The 17,540-nt window shown below is 42.9% G+C and overlaps 1 protein-coding gene and 1 long non-coding RNA gene across 4 annotated transcripts in view; one reads left to right on the top strand and one right to left on the bottom strand.

Annotated features, from left to right (window-relative positions):
* Positions 1-17,540, bottom strand: part of LRRC71 (leucine rich repeat containing 71) — a 2,015,367-nt gene that overhangs the window by 1,864,804 nt on the left and 133,023 nt on the right. The window lies entirely within an intron of this gene.
* Positions 1-17,540, top strand: part of LOC122808794 — a 387,856-nt gene that overhangs the window by 368,729 nt on the left and 1,587 nt on the right. The gene's annotated exons all lie outside the window — the stretch shown is intronic.

Below are 17,540 nucleotides of genomic sequence, written 5' to 3'. Positions count from 1 at the left end.
TTCAGAAACTCTTCATTCCATGAGGGAGCATTTTAAGTGGGAAGGTCAGGACTTCTCTGATTCCAGGAAAAGGCTTAGGGAATTTTGTTTTACCCCAGCATAGGCCTTTGGCTATACCTCCTGTTTTGGATGTGGTAGAAGATGTTTTTACAGAGGCTTCTCTTAATCCTGATTCTTTGCCTCCTGCTCCTGTTAAGCCGGATAGGTATTACAGGGTGCCTGAAGCTCATAAGTATCTTTTTAAGGGTCCTAGGGCTGACCCAGAAACTGTTAGTCAGGGGCCTAAAGGTGTTAAGGCTTCTGTTGTTAAGAATCCGGTTCCTGCAGACAAAGAGGCTAGGGCCTTGGATAGATGGGGAAAGAAAGTTTATACTTCTTCCACTCTGGCTATGAGGGCTTTGAATTGCCAGTTTCACATGTTGAAATACCAGAACTATCTCCTTTCACAATTAAAGTCTAAGGTTGATGCTCTGGCAGTAGGTATTGATTGTAAAGAGTTGCAAGATTTAGTGCATGTTTCTGAACAGGTGGGTAAGCATTCTTTGCAATGTGGTTTTGATGCTGTACAGGCCTCGTCTAGGGTGGCTGCCACTGGGTCAGTTCTTCGCAGGCATGCCTGGCTACGGGATCAGAATTTGTCTGATCATGTTAAAACGAGGATTTTAGATGCTCCTTTACAATCTGACGTGTTGTTTGGTCCTCCTGTTGAGACAGTTTTAAAGAAAATGGAGGACAAGGCTAAGTCTATGCAGACTGTTAAAGATTTTTGCAGGTCCAGCCTCCAAAGTTTAGTAGAAATTGGCCTACTAAGGGGTGGACGTATCCTTCTTATGATTCCCAGTCTAGGGGTAGATCTAGGCGTGGTAGGGGCAGAGCTCAGGGCTCTTTCAGGCCTAGAACAGGGAGTTCTCCTGCACAGTCTTCGGTGAGGGCAGGGGTCAGTCCTTTCGTAAACAGACCCAATGACCTACCTTTTCAGCTGCCAGAGCCTTCTCGTCTGGCAGCACCTTTGGGAGGAAGGTTGGCACTTTTCAAAGAAAATTGGAGTTTAATTACCCAAGACAGATGGGTATTGGATATCATACACCACGGCTACAGGTTTTATTTCCATACCTTGCCTCCTTTCAAAGGCATGCCAGACGTTCCTCCTCAACAAAGAATAGAGGCTCACAAGCAGGTTTCTCTGTTGCTCCAAATAGGGGCCATACAGCCGGTCCCTATGCCAGAAGTGGGTCTAGGTTTTTATTCTCGCCTGTTCCTAGTACCAAAGAAGGGGAACACGTGGAGACCAATTTTGGATTTATCTATCCTCAACACTTATCTGGACATTCCCAAGTTCAAAATGTTGACGTTGCAGCAGCTTTTACCTCTGCTGGGCAAAGATCATTGGATGGTAACTTTGGATCTCAAGGAGGCTTACCTTCATGTTCCTATCAGACTAAGTTGCAGGAAGTATCTGCGTTTTCGAGCTGGGACTTCTCACTATCAGTTCTCTGCATTGCCCTTTGGCTTATCTACTGCGCCCAGAGTGTTCACGAAAGTTCTGGCTCCAGTGATAGCTTTCTTCAGGCTAAAAGGAATACAAATCTATCCTTATTTGGACGACTGCCTGATTCTGGCTCAAGGAAGGGAAGAGCTTCTTCATCATTTGGAATATGTGATAGCAGTGCTAAGATGCCTAGGGTATTCTGTGAACGAAATAAAGTCCAGTCTAGTACCCTCTCAGGACATGTGCTTTCTGGGTGTGAGACTGAATACAGCATCCCAGATGGCCTTTTTAACCCCGGACAAACAAGAGTCTATCCCTTTACTTCCATCAACTATCTCATCAGTCCGTGCTGACTGCAAGGACAGTCCTTCAAGCATTAGGGTTCATGGCATCTTGTATTCTGGTGCTTCCCAATGCCAAACTGCATATGAGGAAGCTACAATGGTATCTCAAAATGTATGGACACAGCACTGCCAGGATCTGGACACTGTCATTCAAATAATACCTTGCATTCAAAAGGAATTTTTATGGTGGGCTCAGGAATGTCACTTAAACAAGGGACTCTCTGTGACCCGGCCAGAGGCGAGTCAGATTTTAACGACAGATGCCTCAGACAAAGCTTGGGGAGCTCATCTAAATGGAAAGTGGATACAAAACAAGTGGCCTGTCAGACTACAACATCTACATATCAACATGAAGGAGATGTTAGCAGTCCAGTTTGCATTAATAGCTTTCAAGGAATTACTTCTTCCAGGGCAGGTGTTGATTCTAACAGACAACACAACTGTCATGTGGTACATCAACAAGCAAGGGGAACGCATTCTTATCCTCTATGCAGGCAAGCAATGATTTTGTGGGAGACTGCTCTCAGTTTACAGCTCAATCTTCAGGCAAGGTTTCTGCCAGGAGCACAGAACTCCTTAGCAGATGTGTTGAGCAGGCAATTATGGATCCCCACGAGTGGAAATTGGATCCTCATGTATTTCAGAAATTGACAGTGTCATGGGGAACTCCAGACATAGATCTGTTCGCTTCTCCACTGAACCATCAGCTGCCAAAGTTTTGCACAAAAGGTTTCATCCCACAGCTTGGAGAGTGGATGCTCTTTCTTTCAATTGGAGCAATCTTCATGTGTATGCCTTTCCTCCTCTGCCTCTCCTCCCAAAGGTACTTCTAAAGGTCAGACAGGACAAGCCAAGGATGATTTTAATAGCTCCAGATTGGCCTCGACAGCACTGGTACCCATTATTGAGAAGTCTGGTACGGAAGCCTCCATGGCCTTTGCCTTCGATTCCACACCTGTTGTCACAGGAGGACAGCCATTTGCTGAATGTCAAACTTCACTCTCTTCACCTAACAGCCTGGCATATTCTGTTTTGAACCATAGAGGGTCTCAACTTCCGCAACAAGTTTTGAATGTGATTTTGGAAGCTAGAAGGCCTAGTACAAGGAAAGTGTACACAGATAAATGGAAGAGATTTTTATTTTGGAGTGCAGCAAAATATTTTGATGTTTCTGAGCCTAATTTGAGTGTGGCTCTTCAATATCTTACTGAGTTATTGGACAAAGGTTTGTCTTTCTCTTCTATTAAGGTTCATGCTGCAGCAATTTCGGCTCACTATGATTGTGACCCACCATTGTTTTCTCATCCTTTGTTCAAGCAATTTCTTAGAGGGGCAAAGAATATAAGACCCCCACGAAGAGCTCCTACTCCTGCTTGGGATCTCAATTTTGTGTTGGAGAAACTCACTCTACAACCTTTTGAGCCTGCAGCTACTTCTGAGTTGAAATATTTATCATGGAAGACTGCTTTTTTGTTGGCAATTACCTCTGCAAGAAGGGTTTCTGAATTGCAGGCCCTTATGGCGGTTGAGCCTTTTTGATTTTCCATAAGGATAGGGTATCATTACGTACTAATCCTTCCTTTATGCCTAAGGTGGTTTCTAGTGTGGCTTTAAACCAAACTATTCATTTGCCTACTTTTTATGCAAATCCCCAAAATAAAGGGGAAAAGATTTTGCACACTTTAGATGTACACAGGCAGTTGCGTTATTATTTGGACAGAACTAAAGGGTTCAGGCAGTCTCAGCAGTTGTTTGTTTCTTTTGCTTTGAGTTCTCAGGGCAAGCCTGTGTCAAAACAAACTATTTCTAAGTGGATTGGGTTTTGCATTGCTTTCTGTTATTCCCATCATGGCAAGGAAGTTCCAGCTGGGATTAGGCCTCATTCCACTAGGGCTACTGCCACTTCAACAGCTTTTGAGGGGAGTGGCAACCAAGGATATTTTGGAGGCAGCTACTTGGAGTTCAGTGCATACTTTTTCTAGGCATTATCACCTGCCACTTTACTCTAAATCCAGGGCTGGTTTTGCCACTGCTGTTTTGCAGGGCATTTTGGCAGCTCCTGCTTCCTTGTAGTTAGCCATCCTCCCTTACCTCTGCTTTGGGATTCTACCCAAGTGTAAGGACTGCAGCAATGTGAGATGAAGAACATAGTACAGTTTTGTACCTACCATAAATGTAGATGTTCGAAGATCCACATTGCTGCAGTCCAATTTACCCTCCCTCCTTCCCTCTGCAGTTAGAGGTGGTTGTGTGGGTTGGGTTGTACATATTGTGTATATTGTATATATTGTACATATAGTTAGTGCAAGGGTGGTTGGTTGGTTGTTTGCTGTCTTTTGGTATTGACCTTTATTTTTAGGGTCTTCTGACATCTGGGGCAAGAAAAGACTGAGGATATGACGTCGGTCATGCGCATTTGTACCCTGACGTCCTGATGTCAGTCAAATGCGCCTTGACCGACGTCAGCCTTATACTTTGATATTCGGGCCGACCGAGGACAGCGGACTACCCAAGTGTAAGGACTGCAGCAATGTGGATCTTCGAACATCTACATTTATGGTAGGTACAAAACTGTACTTTTCTCTGCTTCCTGGCCTTTTCAATTTTCTGCTTTTCCCTTTGGCCTTTGCCTTTCTATTGCCCAGGGGTGTTCACCAAATGCCTTGCTCCTGTGATTGCTTTTTGCAGGTCCAGTGGCATCCATGTTTTTTCCCTACTTGGATGACCTTTTTCAGGCATTCTTTCCAGAGATATTACTGCAAAATCTTCATTTTGTCATATCCCTTCTGCAGAACCTGGAGTTCACTATAAATTTCAAAAAGTCTTTTCTGACTCCTTCACAGGATCATGTCTTTTTGGGTTACAGGATCCAAGCTTTTCCAATGCTGGCATCCCTGCCTCCTCCCAAGCCCCTAATTCTCATTTCTTTCTTTTCAGTCCCTTCTTCCTCTGTCTTCAGTAGCAGCAAGGGAATTTGACAGTTCTGGGGTCCGTGACCTCCACCATTCCTATGCTCCCATTTGCCAAGCTTCACATGAGAAAACTTCAGTGTTTTTTAAAGTCAGTTTGACTTCAGCATTCTCATCCCCTCAGTTTCTTAGTTCCTGTTCTTCATGACTCAAGCTGGAACTTCTCTGGTGGATTCAGCAGTTGACTCATAATCTAGGGCTCCCTTTTCAGCCGCCTCTTCTCTTTCAGGAGCTGTTCAGACACTTTAGATATGGGATGGGGAGCAACCTTCAGTTCCCTAAAGGTAGAGAGAGTCTGGTCACCACATCATCAAAGGAATGATAGCTCTTCTGCTTTCTCTTCAGGCCTTTCATCCTCTTTCCTCCCCAGGGCCTTTCAGAGTGTTTGCAGGTAATACCACAGTGATGTGGTATGTCAACAAACAGGGGTAGAGAAGATCTTATCTGCTTTGTTGGTGGGTACTAGCTCTCCATTGCCAAGTGGCACTTCAAGCAGTTTGTATTCCCTCAGGTCAAAACACTGTAGCAGACTCTCTGAGCAGGTCCGTAACAGTCCCATGAATGGATGCTTCACAGGAATGTGTTTTTGGGCATTGTCCAGCAGTGGGGTACTCCTCAAATGGATCTTTTTGCCTCGCCTCTGAACAGACAGCTTCCTCTCTTTTTGTGCCAGAGTTCCAGGTCCTCTGGTTTGTAAGATGAATGCTCTGTCTTTTTCTTAAGAGGGGGTGTCACTTTATGCTTTTTCTCTCCCATTCCCCTCATTCCAAAAGTCCTGTTCAAAACGCAATAGGTTTCATCCCAAAATCTTGTTGGTGACTTCCTTTTAGCCAAGACAGCATTGGTTCCCTGTTCTGCATTTAGCCAAGGGCAATCATCGCAAGATTCCACACGGGGTGGACCTACTCACACAGGACAAGGGATCTTTCATCCATCCCCACCTGTCCACTCTACAACTGACACTGTGAGCGATAGGATTTTGATTCCACATAGACGCCCTTTTTCTGAGGACGTGCTTCGGGTCTTGCAAGAGGCCAGGAAACCCACTGCTAGAAAATCCTGTTTATCCAAATGGAAGAAGGTGTCTTTTGTAACCTAGATCCACTTTCCTTTCCTTCTCTTACCCGCGTGAACTGCTCTATGCTGGTTTGGTTTATTCTTTAAAGGCCCACTTACCAACTGTCTCTGCTTGTCTGCTTTTATCACCTCCTTTAGCTTCTAGATTTGAAGCTAAACAATTCCTTAACAGCATCCTTCATATTTGGCCTTCCAGCAAGCCTGTTCTTCCTCCCTGAAATTTTAATTTTGTTTTAGAAAAATTGACCCAACCTCCTTTTGAGCCTGCTGCTTCAGCTTCCTTAACATTGTTCTTGTAAGATTGTACTTTTGTTAGACTTTACTTCTGCTAGACAGGGGGGGGGGGTCTGAGCTTCAAGCCCTTATGGCTTGCCCTCCTTTTTTTAGTGTTCCATAAGGACAGGGTATCCCTTCTTCCTAATACTCCTTTTATGCCCAAGGTGGTGAATGAGTTGTCTCTTAATCGGTCTGTTCATTTGCCCACTTTTTTCCTTCTCTGCAGTCAGTTAGGGAGAGGATGTTGCACACATTGGATGTGCATAGACGTCTTGGATTTTATTTGGATAAGACTAAAACTTTTCGTAAATCTGATCAGCTGTTTCCTTTTATCCTAGTTTTTCAGGATTGGCCGTATTCAAGCAAACTCTTTCTTCTTGGATTTCTAAAGCCATTTCTTTTTGTTCCTTTCACGGCAAGAGTCTTCCTTATTCAGTTAAGGCTCATTGTACTAGAGCTGTGGCTTCTTCTGGTGCCTTTTTCAAGGATTTGGATACTAACTCTATTTTTGAGGCAGCTACCTGGACTTGTGTGCATGCATTTAACATGCGCACTACAAGTTGAATTTAAATTCCAGAGCTAGAGCTGGTTTTGTTAGGGACATCCTTCATGGGTTTCTAGAGAGCTCTTCTGGTCCTTTCTCCTCCCTTTTTTCTTCCTGAGCTTTTGCAGTCTCCCTGTTGTAATGAATACTGCAACATGAAATGGAAGAACGTAGTACATTTGTGTAAGATCTTATCATAACTGTAGATGTCCTTCTCTTCACTGTTGCAGTATTCACTCCCTCCATCCTCCCCCTGGTCCTTTTCTCTTCTGGATGTTTTGGTTACCTCTCTTCTCCTTGGGCTGGCGTTCCTACTGGGGCTGTCCGTTCTGAGGGTGGTATGTCTGGAATTCACCTTTCTGCCCTATGCTTTACGTGGGGAGCGTACATATGATCTATAGTGTACCTTAAAGCAACCTAAGGCTTTGGTATTCTAGCCGGACAAAGGGATCCCCTGCCAAGGGTAGCCCGATTGTAATGAATCCTGCAACAGTGAAGAGAAGGACATCTACCATTATGGTAAGATCTTAACTGTACTGTATTCCTGTGGAAGTTTGGAAATTAGGATGGAAAATAAATGATAAAAATCTGGAAGGTTTTATTTAGCAATATTTTAAGAGTAGAAGTACCAGCATCCTGGAAGAAAGCAGTGGTAGCTTGTAATACCTAAAGAGGGTAAAGATCCATCAAATCCATCTTCGTACAGGTCCATTTCAATACTAACCCATGGTTATAAAGTGTTATGTCTATAATGGCTAAAAGAATGGCAAAAATGATAACATTTGACAACATTGACAGTACACTGATGATCCAGAAGGAAGCAGAATGTAAGCAAATACCACTGTTGGTGGGTCTTGATGCAGAGAAATCATTTGACAGAGTAAGCTGGGACTTTCAGCAGGGCAATGGAATCATTTGTATTCCCAGATAAAATTATAAGGTTGATTAGGAGGATATGTGAGGGATTGGAGGCAAAAATTAAAATGGGTGGGGGTCCTCTCTGAAAATTTCTGTTTGAGCAGAGGATGGTGTCCTCTTTCCCCTTTGTTGTTTGCATTATATTTAGAACTATTGGCAAAGAAAATAAGAGACTCAGAAATTCAAGGATATAATTGATATGTTGGTCAAGAAAAGATGTCTGTATTTGCAAATTATATTATTTTATACCTGACATTACAGTGTTGTGGAACATTTTGAGAGTTTCATTCGGGGTACAAAATTAAAGAAGCTAAAACAAGGCAATAACGGTAAATTATGTACCCACATACAAATTGGTTCAGCAATATCCATATTTATGGGGGGGATGTTAAAATGAAGCATTTAAGAGTATGGATTAAAAATTATTCTGGTGTAGCAGCTAAGGATATGTGGGAAGAGACTAAAATAATGATACAAAAACTGAGAAAATGGAAGCTCTGTTATATGGGTATCGATAGTAAGATACGAGCAATTAAAATAATTTTAGTCCTTTTAGTCTTATAAACAGATCGGGCATATTTTTATCAACCAGAGAAGTTGTGGATGGCAATTAATAAAGATCTGAAGGATTTTATCTTGGAGGGGAAGAGGGCAAGAGTCAAGTGGGATAAGATGGTTCTTTCAGTGGAATAAAACTGATTGAGATTCCCCGATTTGAAGGGGTATTTCAGTGCAACACAGTTAAGGTTCATATACATAGCACAAGCAGAGAGCTGTAAGATTTGAAGGGGTATTTCAGTGCAACACAGTTAAGGTTCATATACATAGCACAAGCAGAGAGCTGTAATTGAAAGTGAAAAGTGATGATGGTGAAACAGGAGGAAGCTCAAGAAACAAGGAGAGATTGGAATGTTGAATGCAGACCTTTAAGGAGAATAACGGTAATCATACATCATTTTTTATTCATAAAGTAGCAGAAAGTATTCTAAGCACCAAGAAGACACGGGAATGGAGAAAAGGGGATTCTGCTGATAGGGATGACTATAATTAGGGATGCAGGCAGTAGGCAAGATGGGTGCTGGAATTTATTGGAGAAAACTGGGAAAGGAACTAATGTACTCGGAGTAAATAACTAGAGCGCGAAAGATAATAGAATGGGAAGACTCCAAGAATTTGGATTGCAGGTTAGAGATTGCCTTCCCTATCGAGGATTGATTTCAAAGTGTAGGTAATGAGAAAGAAATAGGGGTTTTCCTAAACGAAATACCAGCACTGGTAGAGTTTTTAGTAAAATCTAGAACAGAAGCTGCCGTTAAAGGAATAATTAGAGCATATAAAATATTGCATGATAACCAAGAATCAATCAGAGGAGGTTAGAAAGGATTGGGAAGAGTGATTAGATGAGCAATTCACAAAGAAACATTAGGGGGGGATATATGTATGTCTCCCAAATATGCAGTAAAGTCTAGAAGATTTTAGTATCTTTGCTTGGAAGTATTTAAATAGCTATTTTTATACCCCAAATAGACTCCAAATAATTTTTCCTTGGGTGGGCAGCAAATGTTGGAGATGCGATGAGGAAGAAAGACGTAACTAGGAACATATTTTCTAGGAGTGTGATGAGTTGTCAGCCTTTAAAGATTCCCTGCAGACTGCTTTGTCGGATATACTGGGTGGGCAAATTGGTATAATTAAGTAAATGATTTTTTTGAGCTATGATACGTAATCTGAATTGGCTAGACATAGTAAGGCCTTGCTGAGTCTAATTATAGTGGCTGGCCAAAAAAAAAAATTACTGGAAAATGGAAATCTGAGTCTAAACCAACTTTACTAGAAGTAGCAATGATGGTAACAGAAATGAAACAATTGTAACTGGGATGGTTAGAAAAGGGTAGGAGCAAATTACATAGGAAAAAAATGGAAATTATGGGAACAATCCATGCAAAGGATGAACGAGGTTTAAAAGAAGGCATGATTTGAATGAGGAATATAATGTTTGACTGATAATGACTGGATAGATTATAAGTGATGTTTAATATTTGCAGCTACAGTTGTGTCAATGTAGTTTGTAATGTATAATTGCAACTGGAATTGTCAATATGGTTTCTTTTCATTTATAGAAATGTTAGATTGTCTGTCGTGATAATTTAATAAAGATGTTGCTTTAGTTAAAAAAAAAAAAAAAAAAAAAAAAAAGCATTGGTTCTCTGCCCTTCTGAACATGGCAAGGATGGAGTTTGTCCCACAGCCTCAGGATGTGGACCTGTTGTTCTAAAACAAGGGTTTTCTCATGCACCATAACCTGAAGACTTTAATGCTAACAAGCATGGATGGATCTACTGCTTTACCAAGGATGCGCTTGCTGTTATGTCAGAGGCTCTGCAACTGGCCACAGGGAAATTGTACCTAGGAAAATGAATACAATTTTTCTGCTGATGACAGGGAGAGGCTCTAGGTCCTAGACAGTTCTCAGCATCTGTGATTTCAAAAGTCTTTCAGACATTTATGTCTGTTATGTTATGTATCATTGAAAGTCCATGCATCTGCTAGCATTGCCTGTCTACCTGCTATGGGATCCCCCTTACTCCTTGCTGCCAGTAAAATAATTCCTTAAAAAGGTACTCAAGTCCATCTAAGAGGCACATTTTGTATCCATGAAACTTAAACTATGTGTTTGAAGTTAACTTCATCAGAGTTTGAGCCAGCAGCTGTAGTGCACCTGAAATAACTACTTGAAAGACTGTCTTCCTGGTGGCCTTAATTGCCATGAGAATATGAATACCAAACACTGAGTTGCTTGTGTGCATGCACCCCTTTCTGATTTTCAACAAAGACAGGGTAGTCCTGCATGCCAACTCCACCTTCATACTCAGTATGGTGACAGAAGTCTCTCTAAATCAGGCCACTAATCTCCTGGAATTCTTTCTTAACCCACAGAGCAAGGGGAAGAGATTTGCATATCACAAATGAGTATAGGCAACAGATTTTACAATGGAAAAAAAGAATAAATAACAAAAGCAAATTAGTGCTTTTGCAAAGGGAGGGGGAGAGCAGGCCTGTTTCAGAACAAACCACAGTCTTTCATAGAGTTCAGCACCCAAACCATCTTGGAAGCAGCTACCTAGTCATCTGTCTGCATCTTCTCCAAGCACTACAGATTGGGAATTGCCTCGCAGAACCAGGGCAAGATTTGCTACAGCCATTCTACAAGGGATAATGCAACCCGTATATTCCCAGAACTAATCACCTATGGGAGAGATCCCAAAATTTAGCAGTGAACAATATAATGTATAGGGTGTAATCGTTAAGGAACTTACAATATTGTAAATGTCTGAGTATGTTCACTGTTGCAATAACATTTCCCTCCATCCACCCCTTTTTCCTGGTTGTTACCATCATGGTGTTGGTGGGTACCCATTCACCCTTTTCCCTACCTTTTTTATTTCCTAATCTTGAAAGAGACCCCTTTCCGTTTGTGTTTTCTCTTGGTTAGGCTGCCGTTCCTTAGAGTGTTTGCCATCTAGGCAGGTACTGCTCTGGCTTCTGCCAGATCTGTCTGTATTACAGGAGCAAGAGGGAACTAAAGGTGGCTGTCACAAATGTCCTCCTCATGCCACAGGTGTGATAATGTCCAGATTGGAGGGCACCCACCAGGCCAGAAGGGTGAAAGGTGAAAAGCTTAAAAAGGTAAGCCAAATGTTAGGCCTCCTGCAGCAAAAGTCCCACTATTGTAGCAATGAGCATGTGTGAACACCCATCTGCAATTATGGTAAGTTCTTACTCAAGTGCACTTTCCCAGGTACCAATTTCTGACTTAAATTTGCAACAGATATTGTATATTGTAAAAAGAGTTTAAGGCCATGGAAAATGATCAAATGGCCACAAAGATAGTGTGGCAAACCTTTCTGCAAGGGGCTGATATGCATTGCCAAAGTTACTCTCAACAAGGGTGGAGAGACCAGAGACATTGTCAAAAACTGGGGAGAACACTGTTGAAATCCTGTGGCCATTTAAGGAGGCATTGCCAGAAACAGCTGGTTGGATTGGGTCCATTTCTTTAGATGAGTTTAGTGTAACGGTGGAAGTGTCCTTGGGGTGGGGGTGGGGGGGCATGGCTCCAGTAATGGATGAAGTCGGTCCTGAAATGCTGAAGACTGTGGATATTGTTTGGTATCATAGTCCTCTTTGTTATGTAACGTATACATACTAAATCTAGAGCACTTGATAATAGTTTTCAATCTTACTCACAAACACTGACTAATCTACAGTGTATGTACTGTACCTGTGTACTATGTATGTATTCTACCTATGTTCCAAATTTCAGCTGTACACAAATCTATTAATTACCTTTATTTTTAAAATTAATATTTTTTTGTTTGTAACTGTTTGTGCTGCATACCACTGTAAAAACATGTCTTTTATAATTTGTGTGTATACTGATCATGTCTAAATAACTAAATGTGTCTGTAATTTTTCTTTGTGGAGCTTTTCTCCCCGGGCCTCTGCTGAAAAAGGGCCTTTTTGGCTCAGTCAGACACCCCCGGTTAACAAATGTAAAATAAATAAATAAATGTTGCTTGGAAGACGGGGACAGTACCTCTAGACTGGCAAACTGAAAACTTAGGTGTTGTCCTTGGTTTCAAAAAAGTTGAACAGGAGGTTCCATTCCATTTAATTTGTAGTGTGAATGGTACTTCTCAGCCTCCCTGTGAAAGAGACAATACCAAGGTTCTAGAAATGAAACTAATAACTTGAGCCGCTGTGAAAAGGGGCAGGTCAAATCCTATACTAACCCTGGAACAGTTTGTTGTTCCACAGATATTGATTGGATGGCAAAAGTTTCCGGTGATCACTGCACCAGTGACATTGTGGTTTAATAAATACATTTGGCATTCATATTTTGTTGTATTTTCATGAGGCTTTCATTGTCTTTGTGGCATGTGAGGTAGTGTACATTTGTACTTGTTCCATAAAAATCTTTTTTTCTAGAGTCTTAAAGGATTTAAAAACAACTGTTTGCAAAAGAAGTCCTTTCTTGCATTTTGTTTGTATTTGTTAACTAGAGTCAGTCACTGATGTCTGCGGACCTTTTGTGGACTCTGATGTTCATCGTGCATACAGCTGCAGTCATAACAGATGGGTTCTCCTGCCGTCAGGCGGGTCCTCGGTCAGCCGAATTCCAAAGTCTAGGTCCGGCGTCAGTTGTCGTCGCTTCTTCCCTGACGTCAGTGCACCAGGGGTATAAAATAACCAGCCGACGCCATTTTCTTCAGTCTTTCTTGCCGCGCGGTGCCTGAAGCAGAAGCAGTTCGCAAGTGCCGGTCGGCCAGCTCCTGAAATTATGAAAATTTTGCAACCAAAGTCTTCTTGAAAGCTAAGTACCCCGTTGGGGAAACTTTTCTTACCTCAGACCGATGTCAGACAAAGTTAATAATTGTATTTCATGTGGGAAGCAAATACCGCATAAGGATTTCCATTCCCTCTGTATTCCTTGTTTAGGCCCAGACCACGACGTCTCGGTCTGTCGCTTTTGTGCTACACAACAAACGCACCATTAAGTGTCGGGCGGAGTTCGCCCAGCATTATTTTGGCAAAAAATTTAGCTATATTATGTCGTCGGATATTCAGACTCCAGTTTTGTCTAAAAAACGCAAAGACAAGGACCGACACGCGAGGTCCACGGCCTCTACCGACACCACGCCAAAGCTGACTACACGTGGTCCGGTTCTCAGCGAGGCGCCTACGCAGCCCCTGACTACCGACGACACTACATTGGCGGTGTCTCCTGTGCCCGAGGTCGCAGGCTCCTCGTCCCACACCCCGACTACAGATAACGAAGCCACACTTGGCGGTGAATCTCAAAATGTGGACAGGTCTACCTCCTCTCAAGGTGTCTTCAGACCTTCCTCTTCTTTTTCCATCAAGGCTTACACTAAGTCTAAAGCAGCCATGCATTCTAAAAGACAAGCTACACAGGGCCCATCTCCAGGCCCCATGTCTAAAAAAACAGATGCTTAAAATGGCTGAGGATTTGATTACTCTTATCAGGGGGTTCTCAACCCCGGACAAAAGGCCCAGAGTGGAGGAAGAATCCCCCTCCTCTGATCAGGGCTCCATTATTTCAGAGCACTCTGATGAACAGGAGCATTCTTACTCCCCTTTTGAAGATTCTGATGCTGAGGAGTCCATCCCCTCTGTCTCCCCCCCAGAGGATTACTCATTTGGGGAAACTTTACATACCTTAAGGGAACACTTCCACTGGGAAGGCCAAGATTATTCAGATTCCAAGAAAAGGCTTAGGGAATTTCTCTTGCTACCTCAGCACAGGCCTCTAGCTATACCTCCTGTCTTGGACATACTAGATGATGTGTACTCTGAGGCCTGCCTTAACCCGGATTCTCTACCTCCAGCTCCAGTTAAGCCTGACAGGTACTACAGGGTTCCTGACTCGCACCAATTTCTATACAAAAGCCATGCTGCTGACCCAGAAACCATCTCACAGGGCCCCAAGGGAATTAAGGCCTCCACTGCTAAAAATCCATTACCTTCCGAGAGAGATTCCAGATCCTTAGAAAGGTGGGGAAAAAAGGTATATACCTTGGCCACCTTAACCATGAGGGCATTAAACTGTCAGTTCCATATGCTAAAGTACCAACAGTTTTTGTTATCACAATTGAGAAGTAAAATGTCACAACCTGAACAACCAGACTTGAAGGAGTTGCAGGATTTGATGCATAGTGCAGAACAAGTGGGTAAACATACCTTACAATGTGGTTTTGATGCTCTAGAGGTCTCATGTAGAGCTGCTGTTTACAGGATCAGTCATACGTAGGCATGCCTGGCTCAAGGAACAAACCTTACCAGATCATGTCAAAGCTAAATTACTAGATGCCCCTCTACAAAAGGATGTATTATTTGGTGCTAATGCTGAGGAGGTATTAAGGAAAATGGAGGAAAAGGCTAAATCAATGCAAACGGTGAAAGATTTTCTACAGGTACAACCCCCACGTTTCAGTAGAAATTGGCCTTCCAAAAATTGGTCCTTTCCAGCCACGGACAGACCCCAAAGAGGTAGATACAGGCACCCGAGGGGCAGAGGGCAATCCCAAGGATCGTTTAGAGGCAGACAATGGCAAGCTCCTACACAAAGAGGCGGTGAGGATAACTCGCAACCATTCAGAAAGCAAGCCCAATGACTTTCACCTTTGCATGCCAAGCAAGACTCAAATGGCAGCACCATTAGGCGGAAAACTGGCATTATTTTCAAAAAATTGGCATATTGTCACAAAAGACAAATGGATCCTGGACATTATAAACAGAGGCTACAGATTCCATTTTCACACCCTTCCAAAAATGAGAGGCATGCCAAACCTGCCACACAATCAAAGGGCAGAGGCACAAAGACTAATTTCAGATCTCATAGACATGAAAGCTATTCAAGAGGTACCTACATCGAACTAGGTCAAGGTTTTTATTCCAGACTATTCCTGGTACCAAGGAAGGGAAAAGATTGGAGACCTATTTTGGACCTATCCATCCTAAACACATTTCTACTCGTACCAAAATTCAAGATGCTCACTCTACAGCAGCTTCTTCCCATGCTGGGCAAGGAGTCTTGGCTGGTAACATTGGACCTCAAGGAGGCATACCTGCATGTCCCAATCAGACAAAATTGCAGAAGATACCTCAGATTTCTTGCAGGTTCAACCCGTTATCAATTCTCTGCGTTGCCCTTTGGCTTATCTACTGCGCCCAGAGTATTCACGAAATGCCTGGCATCAGTAATTGCCTACTGCAGACTTCAAGGGATACAAATATACTCCTATTTGGACGACTGCCTGATCCAAGCGGACAGCAAGCACATTCTTCTGAAACATCTGGCTTCTGTGATAATGTTGTTCAATTCTCTGGGATACACAGTCAACAAAAAGAAATCAAGGCTAATACCCTCTCTGAAAATAATTTTCCTGGGTGCCAACTTGGACACAAACACCCAGATGTCCTACCTCACGCCAGAGAAGCAGGGGCAACTAACTCAATACTTCAGAACACTAGCAAATTGCACCAGGCTGACTGCAAGGAAAATCCTGTAGGCTCTGGGATTCATGGCATCTTGCATCTTACTAATCCCATGTGCAAAGCTGCATATGAGGAAACTTCAATGGTACCTGAAAAACCTATGGTCTCAACACAGCCACAGCCTGGAAACAATAATACCACTAATTCCATGTCTTCAAAAGGAATTTCTGTGGTGGGCTCAAGCATGCCAAGCAAACACAGGTCTCCCATTCAGCAAGCCTCAAGCAAATCAAGTCATCACAACAGACGCCTCGGACTACGCCTGGGGGGCGCACATGACAGATCGGTGCATTCAGGGAAAATGGTCCCAAAAAGAAAAGCACCTACACATGAATCAAAAAGAAATGCTAGCAGTAATAAATGCTATTATAGCTTTCAAAGACCTCCTGCAACCAGGTCAACTATTGATAAGGACGGACAACACCACAGTAATGTGGTACATAAACAAACAGGGAGGAACCCATTCATACCCCCTATGCAGACTGGCCATGTCACTTTGGAACATGGTCCTGGACTTACAAATCGAACTACAAGCACAGTACTTGCCAGGCAAGGAAAACACGCTGGCAGACAACCTAAGCAGAAATATGACAGATCCACATGAATGGAAGTTGCATCCTCAAGGTTTTACAGAGATAATTCAAGCATGGGGAAGGCCAGACATAGATCTCTTTGCCTCCCACGAAAATCACCAATTGACAAAATTCTGCTCAAGGATTTTTCATCCAAAGGCCTGGAGAGTGGACGCTCTCTCTTTCAGTTGGACTTCAATGACAGTTTATGCCTTCCCACCTCTTCCTCTGCTGCCCAAAGTTCTATTAAAAACCAGAGCAGACAGACCAAAGATGATTCTCATTGCTCCAGACTGGTCAAGACAACACTGGTACCCACTCCTGAGGAGCCTGACGCATTCCCCACCATGGACCCTGCCTCTAATGCCTCTTCTTCTGACTCAGCACAGCTTCAAAACTCTTCACAGTCAGCTAAAAACACTCAATCTAGCCGCATGGAAGATTCCTTAGCATCACAACAGACCCTACTCTCCAAGGAGGTGCAGGATGTCATTTTGGAGGCCAGAAGGCCGTCTACCAGAAAAGCTTACTCTGCAAAATGGAAACGGTTTTGTGTCTGGAATGAGAAAAAGGGCCAGATCCTGGAAAACTGAATTTACCTCAAATATTACAGTATCTAGCTGAGCTGCTAAACAGTGGACTTTCTTTATCCTCCATCAAAATCCATGCCTCAGCCATTTCTGCAGAATACAGCACTGATCCACCCTTATTCTCTCACCCCCTCTTAAGACAGTTCCTCAGAGGGGCTAAGAATCTAAAACCCCCAAGGAAACAACCAATACCTGCTTGGGATCTCAATTTCATTCTGGAAAAGCTGACCTTGCCTCCTTTTGAGCCAGCTGCCTCATCAGAGTTGCAATACTTGTCCTGGAAAACAGCTTTCCTTCTGGCTATTACCTCAGCTCGTAGGGTATCGGAACTACAAGCTCTCATGGCTGTGCAGCCTTTCATCATCTTCCATCAGGACAGTTTCCTTATGAACCAACCCGTCCTTTATGCCAAAAGTGGTATCCAGGGTAGCTTTGAATCAGGCTATACACTTAACCTACCTTTTATCCTAATCCTCAAAACAAAGGGGAGAGATTACTACATTCCTTGGACATCCACAGACAACTGCGTTATTATTTGGACAGAACAAAGCCTTTCAGGAAATCGGATCAGCTCTTTGTGTCCTATGCTATAGGAGCTCAAGGAAAGCCAATTTGCAAACAGACTATCTCAAAATGGATAGCCCACTGCATACGATTTTGCTATTCTTTTCATGCAAAACTG

Source organism: Protopterus annectens, chromosome 8.part0 (genome assembly GCF_019279795.1).
Source record: "Protopterus annectens isolate FY-2018-M chromosome 8.part0, PAN1.0, whole genome shotgun sequence".
Classification (NCBI taxonomy): Eukaryota; Metazoa; Chordata; order Ceratodontiformes; family Protopteridae; genus Protopterus; species Protopterus annectens.
The sequence above is the reverse complement of the archived record's forward strand: the minus strand, read 5'-3'. Positions and strand labels throughout refer to the sequence as shown.